We start from the raw sequence: 7,493 nt of genomic DNA, 5'->3' as shown, positions 1-7,493 counted from the left end.
ACAGTGGTGAGCATATCTGTCATTACCAAGACAAGATGGTACAAAGGAAGTAAAAACAATGACTGCAGATGCTGGAAACCAGATTCTGGATTAGTGGTGCTGGAAGAACAGCAGTTCAGGCAGCATCCAAGGAGCTTCGAAATCGACGTTTCGTGCAAAAGCCCTTCATCAGAAGGGTACAAAGGAAGTGCCAAGAATGTGTGGTGTATACTTAATGAAATGTGCAATGTAAAATTGCACAAGATAACTCACTACAGCTCATAGAGAAAAACCGTCCATAAACCTCCTTGAAATGGATACTTCAACTTTTTGAGAAAATTCATCCGGATATCTCCTTAACCAGAGGGATTAAGGACTAAGAAACAAGTCTGGATAAATTAACTGTCAAATCAAATACATAAAGCAGTGAGGAAAGTTGGGATTTGGAAAGAAAAGTCAAAGGAGAACAGTTGCTTTAAAATTTGACATTTTAAGAATCTAAAAATTGACAAAGAATGACTCCACACATGGTTTGGATTTCCATGCCTACTATTTTAAATGGGGAGGAGGTGTAGTTAACTCCTCTCGTCTTCCATTCATTTGACTACAACAAGTTAAAGGTTATGCCTGTAAATTCACTAAGTCTTTGACTGTTCACATGCTGTGACTGCAAAAGACACACAGGATTCCATGAGTTGTTTCAAAAGTTGTCCAAGTAACCCTATCTAAGTAAACTAATTTCCAAATGCAAACACACAACACCAATAAGTTACAGAATGGGAGGACAGCTAAAGTGATATTTTAAAGCTCAGTAAGTTTATATAGTTCTTGCGGATTGAAGTTAGGTGGATCCAGATTGAGCTTGGCTTTCCTTCTGGTTTCAGCTTTGAGGTGATTTCAAGTTGTGAATAGATGATTTATCTGTTACCTGGAGACAATGATAAAATCTCAGTAAAATTGTTAAAATCTCTACCAGCAGAACATGGAAATCAAATAACAGATAGTGTTAGAATTTACAAATGGTGGGGACACAGCTCTTGCCATTTCATCTTTTCTACTTCTGTCCCTGGTCTGGAGAAAACAGTTCCTCAACACAAAACGTTAGCTGGCTTGTCACATGATTCTCTCTCGAGCTAATTAGCTGCCCTAAAATGGTCATGGCTATTTAATTCCAGGTGAATGGTTTCAACTTTATTTGATTATTACTAGGAGAGATTCCTTTCTCAGCCAGAATTCACTGCCTGAGTTGATCACATTTAATGCATAATCACCTTCAAGTTGATTGGATGTCCTGCAGCTGGGTCAGGAGATGATCCCGCTCATGGTAACTGTCACTGCTGAGGTTTCTAGACTGATTGGTTCTATCTAATGACACTGGAATTTATCTTACATAGTGATGTAAATATTCAGCCATCTTAAAGCTGCACTTTCAAGTTGGAGTTTTAGTCCTTTTAAAATATAATCAGTGGTTCAGCAACCAGTAAATATAAAAGTCAGTTTTTAAAAGTACAACTTTGTTACAATACCATCACCGCAGAGTGACGAAAGCCTCTGTGATAGCATTCTGGCCCCTCCCCGAATACCAGCAAATACAGAATGATTAATGGCAATGAGGAAAGAGGCAAATCAAAAATCATAGAAGTAAAATCCAGAAAATAGGCAAATGTTTGCTGACAAATTAATGTTTTCTTGCAATTGAGAAAAAAAATGATTGGATAACTAAATCAATTTTCAAATGAAAATGACTAAATTTTAAGACAATTTGACTGGTAAAAGTTTCACTGTGTATGAATTCTTGTAAATCAGTTCTCTGAAGAATTATGTCAAAATGTTAGATTTAAAATTATGCTTCCTTTGTAGAAAGTATTTATGAAAATGTGGTAAATGATAAATAATAATGGAGCGGCTCAGTGGTTAGCACTGCTGCCTCACAACGCTGGGGACCCAGGTTCGATTCCAGCCTCGGGCGACTGTGTGCACTTTCTCCCCGTGTCTGCGTGGATTTCCTCCGGGTGCTCCGGTATCCTCCCACAGTCCAAACATGTGCAGGTCAGGTGAATTGTCCAAGTTAAATTGCCCATAGTGTTAGGTGCTTTAGTCAGGGGTAAATGTAGGGAAATGGGTCTGAGTGGGTTACTCTTCGGAGGGTCAGTGTGGACTTGTTGGGCCAAAGGGCCTGTTTCCACACTGTAGGGAATCTAATCTAATAATGAAAGCAGTAAAATATGCAACATGCAGCACAAATGCAGTTGCATATAACACCTCCCAAATTGACTTAATACTACCAGATAAGCAAAAACAAATGTCTCTCAAGTATTGAACAGTGACCTTTTTTAATGACAGTAGTGACGAGTCAGTTCTTTAATTGCTGTCAGAGAGCCCTTAGTCATTCCCATGTAATTTATCAGTGCAGATTCCAGTGCAGCTTGATAAAAAGGAGCTTGGGATTTTATATCTTGCAGATGAAGGATGAAGAATTGCCTTCGAGTTTCAAAATAGTCATGTTTATTTTCGTCGTCAAAATTATGTTTCTTTTTCTTCAGTTTCTGAGGCCTAAGTTGAAAGATTTAAAACTAATTTAAACTCAAATGGACTAAATTAATCATTTAACAATTTGGGCTTCTCCCAACCATTTTTACTCATGTTGACAGTTTCCATAGGCAATCATGCAAAGTAATAACACACTTATCTCACACTGGCTTACTAAACTAAATTTTGAAAATAAAATTAAAATAATTTGGAAAATTTTAGCTCTTGTTGGAATTTCATTTTACACAGCTCTGTAATTGTAACTTAGACAAATATAAATGGGCTGCTCTAACTCCAAGGCTCAACCTAAGAGGCCATGACAATGGTTAATATTCACTAAGGCCAATATCAGCATTACCCAAGATCTGATATGGATAATGTATGCAGGCTTGTAAAGGAAATTATAAGTCTGTACACAAGGTTGATTCAAACTCAACTAAAGCATTGCATGCAATTCTGGGCACAATACCTTTGGCAAGATATGAAATCACTAGAGAGAGTGTGAAAAAGATTCACAAGAATTACTGCAGGGATGAGGAACTTCAGTTACATGGATAGATTACAGAAGCTGTGAGGGGTGACTTAATAGAACCATTCAAGATCCTAATGGATTTCGTGATATTCTTGGGTCCCAGCATTACAAACTTGTTGTATCTTGTTGCAATGGTATGACACCAATCATCCCTCCTGTGCAATGTCTAAGGGCCTTTCTATTCATCAGTAGATGATAGACCACTATGTAGTGTTAACAAGAAGAAGCATCTGTCTTACATTACAACACACTGTGTATTGCATTAAAACAATAGTTACAATTAACATTAACTAGCTTGGTATAATTACAGGTATTAGGAGCTAGGAATGTCACATTTGCCTTGTGTGTGACTATGTGTTTGTTCACCCAGAGACTGTAGGATATCATAAGAACAGGTGGAGCGCAATGTGAAATCTTTTGGATCCCATACCTTAAATAACTATCCCAAGCCTTTTCCCTTTAATGAACTGTTATATAGCAGTGCAAAGATAATACAGGGAATAAAAAAAGCTCTCACCTCTCAAAACAAGCATCACTGCTGTGGTATATATGTCCCATAAGGGACGGGTAAGGTCAAGGACCAGAAAAATAATTTATAATCTGGACAGCAGAAGTGAAAATCTGCAGCCTTTATTGTAAAGGCAAAAATTAAATGACTTGTAAAAGGAATATAACAGAAGAAGAAGGTTCAAACAACCTTAAGATTTTTAGAAGATCCACACACTTGGGATTTAAACCAGTTCAGTTTAATTCCATGGAAATCCATAAGTGATTTCATTAATGATCTCTACAGATTGCTGAAAAACTATGACTATGGACCTTTGAAATCAGAATTCATAAGAGGCAGTATTAGATTAGATAACTTACTTACAGTGTGGAAACAGGCCCTTCGGCCCAACAAGTCCACACTGACCCGCCGAAGAGCAACCCACCCAGACCCATTCCCCTACACCTAACACTATGGGCAATTTAGCATGGCCAATTCACCTAATATGCACATTTTTGGACTGTGGGAGGAACCCGGAGCACCCAGAGGTAACCCATGCAGACATGGGGAGAATGTGCAAACTCCACACAGATAGTCGCCTGAGGCGGGAATTGAACCCGGGTCTCTGGCACTGTGAGGCAGCAGTGCTAACCACTGTGCCACCATGCACCCGTATTGTTGTTGGAATTATTGCTAAGTGACGTCACATTTCTAATAATCCAAAGAAGAATTAACTTTAGTAAAATCTATTCAAATCATGCTGGAAGGTGAGAATGGAAAGACTCATAGGCAGATTCTCTAAGAAGAATAACAAACCTCCCACAGAAGTGCAACAGAAACTATTCACTTTATAAGGTGCAGACAATCCAAAATGGCACTTGAAAAGCCAACACAGAGAACAGCCACATATTATGAGTCAGTATCAGCACTGCAGAGCAACAAAGCTGAAGGCATTGCTCAAACATGACAAAAGAATGCTACATCTATAAAACTATAGGTCACACCCATATGCAGTGCAAAAGTAGTGCACAACTTGAGAAGAGCAAAAAACAACAAACTTTATTCTTATAAAGAGGTTAATAACTTTGGAGCACCTGCATTATCACATCAGATAATATCCTACCATTAGAAAAGATACCGGAGACATTCTGAAGAGAAATTACCATTTTAAATGACTGACCTAACGTTTACAGACATTACATTACATTAACGGACATTGGGTTAATTTTAAGCTTGTCCTTTCAAAGGCATTACAGCATACAAAGATGGAAGTACATGGTCCAGATGCAACAACTTCAAAAATTCAAGGTATGCTAAACGTAACATGGTGACATAAACAGTGGATTTCATTTAGCTTCCTCAAATCATAGACAAAGCAAAACATAAATCAATCTGTTGATGTTACCTCTGTTGCCAAAAGAGAATTATTTCATACTGTCAACAGAAAGTTAAGATCACTATATAAATGGGAGAGCTTTGCTCTGATGGTGTGCCACTTGCTTCTTAGTTCCCCTACAAAGGGAGAATCTTCTCAGTGTCTATCCTGTTCTGAAGAAGAGTCACTGGACCCAAAATGTTAACTCTGCTTACTCTCCACAGATGCTGCCAGACTTGTTGAGTTTTTCCAGTAATTTCTATTATTGTTTCTGATTTCCAGCATCCACAGTTCTTTCTCTTACTTTCCCTCAGAATCTTATATGTTTCTTCTAAACTTCAATGAGCAAAAACCCAAGCTGCTCAGTATGTACACATAGACAACCCCTTCACTGAACTGCCTTCTTAAGTAAAGTAACAAAAATAGCATTATTTACACATGGTCTCATAAATGTATGGTAATAACAATACTTGCCTACTTTTATATTCCACCCTCTTCGGAATAAAAGCCAATATTCCATTTGCCTTCTTAACTCCTTGCTGGATCTGCATGCTAGCTTTTTGTGAATCATGTATTAGGACACCACAACCTTCAAAGATCTTCCTCCATGTAATTCTCTGCCGTTCTATTCTTCCTGTCAAAAAGGCCAACCTAATTTTCTCACATTATACTCCATCTGCCTCATTTTGTCCACTCAAGTTCTGAAGCACTGTTGTCGGGGCCCATGGACTTTTCAATTTCGAGTGTCTCAAGCCATTTCTTGGTATCATGTGGAGTGAATCAAATTGGCTAGAGACTGCCATGTGATATTGGAGATGTCTTGAGGAGGTTTTTTCTGCTAATGTAGCATGTATATAATTGCTATCATGCAATAAACTGTATCTTTTTAAGACAACACCCTGCTATTGTTCAGATTCAAAAGTGGTTGACCCTCTACCACTGAAAATCACACAGACACCTTGACTCAGTCAAGGAAAGATGATCAGTAGTAGTAGTATCCTTCTACCAAAAAGATCACATGAAGATCAGCAATCAGCATTGTTGCATAATAGAAGGTGCATTAGTGAAAAAAAATCATTGGACCCAGGAGAGGAAATTTCCAGGAGACACAGAGAGTTTACAGCTTTAAAGACTTTTTTACGAATACTCATAGTCAGTAGCTGCAAATACTTGAACAAACAAGCAATCAACAGGAATTCAGGTAATCACCAACAAGGAAGAAACAGCACTCTTAGAGCTAATGTCTTTCATTCAGATAGAGATGTACAGCACAGAAACAGACCCTTCAGTCCAATTGTCCATGCCGACCAGATATCCCAATCTACTCCCACTTGTCAGCACCTGGCCGATATTCCTCCAAACCCTTCCTAGTTATATACCCATCCTGATGCCTTTTAAATGTTGTAATCGTACTGGCCTCCACCACTTCCTCTAGCAGATCATTCCACACACGTACCACCTTCTGCATGAAAAAGTTGCCCCTTAGGTCTCTTTTATATCTTTCCCTCTCATCCTAAACCTATGCTCTCTAGTTCTGGATTCACCCATGCCAGGGAAGAGACTTTGTCTGTTTATCCTATCCATGCCCTTCATAATTTTATACACCTCTATAAGGTCACCCTTCAGCCTCTGATGGTCCAGAGAAAACAACCCCAGCCTATTCTTTTTTCTCGTTCAACTTCATTTTATTGATGGAATTTGCTGACCACTCAAGTTTGATTCACATTTAAAATTTTTGCAACAATTCCTCTCTGGAACTTTCAAGCTATTCTCACACATAATTTGCCTTTGGTTTCTAATGAGTGCCACACAAATTTTGTGAAGTCTAAGTGTGATACTGAAGGAAGTAATTATTTGCTATTGCACCAAACTTGAAAGTCAAAAACCACACAACACCAGGCCACAGACCAACAGGTCCACCTGGAAGCACCAGCCCCCGTAGCGCTGCCTCCCCACCCCCCCCATCACAACCACCTGATGAAGGAACGGCACTGCCGCTGTGTGATTTTCAACCTTGTCCACCACAGTCCAACACTGGCACCTCCTAGTCATGGCACCAAACTTGAACGCCAAAACAAGCGTGTCAGAGTAAAGCATGCTCAAGTGATGCTTTTAATATATTCCCAATAAATTTCTTTGTAAAAAAATTGAGTTTTTCTTAACTAAATTACAAAATTAATACAAAATAGTGTATCCACTTTACAATATAATAACAGCACCAATATAAAATTAAGAAAACTAACTACTAAGCTATTCTACAAACTACCAAAACACAAAATAAGATATAAGAAAGAAAACTCTACGTATAAAAAAAAGACCACAGTGTCGTACATTATTGACAACAAAAAAGGGAAAAAAAGTATATAAATAAATAAACACACATTCAAACTAAAATTTTACCACGTCCAACAAAACCTGTATTTATACAGGACTCTTTCCTCCCAGGTGCCCCTGAACCAACAAACATCATCCTTACAGCAAAACAGTATGGCCAGTACATCTGCATCGGTGTAGTTCAAAAAGGGCCGCCATGTTCTGTAAAATAATTCCATTTTTTGGTGCACCATATTCGTAAGGAAGTCCAGGCGAAT

General features: G+C 38.4%; 1 long non-coding RNA gene across 2 annotated transcripts in view; it reads right to left on the bottom strand.

Moving 5' to 3' along the window:
* Positions 1-240: 240 nt before the first annotated feature.
* Positions 241-7,493, bottom strand: part of LOC122558362 — a 49,891-nt gene continuing 42,638 nt past the window's right edge. For both annotated transcript variants that reach the window (XR_006314107.1, XR_006314108.1), the window contains one exon: positions 241-907. This is a non-coding gene — a long non-coding RNA (uncharacterized LOC122558362). The remainder of the gene's footprint in view (positions 908-7,493) is intronic.

Source organism: Chiloscyllium plagiosum, chromosome 17 (assembly GCF_004010195.1).
Source record: "Chiloscyllium plagiosum isolate BGI_BamShark_2017 chromosome 17, ASM401019v2, whole genome shotgun sequence".
Taxonomy (NCBI): domain Eukaryota; kingdom Metazoa; phylum Chordata; class Chondrichthyes; order Orectolobiformes; family Hemiscylliidae; genus Chiloscyllium; species Chiloscyllium plagiosum.
This window is presented reverse-complemented; position numbering and strand designations above follow the sequence as displayed.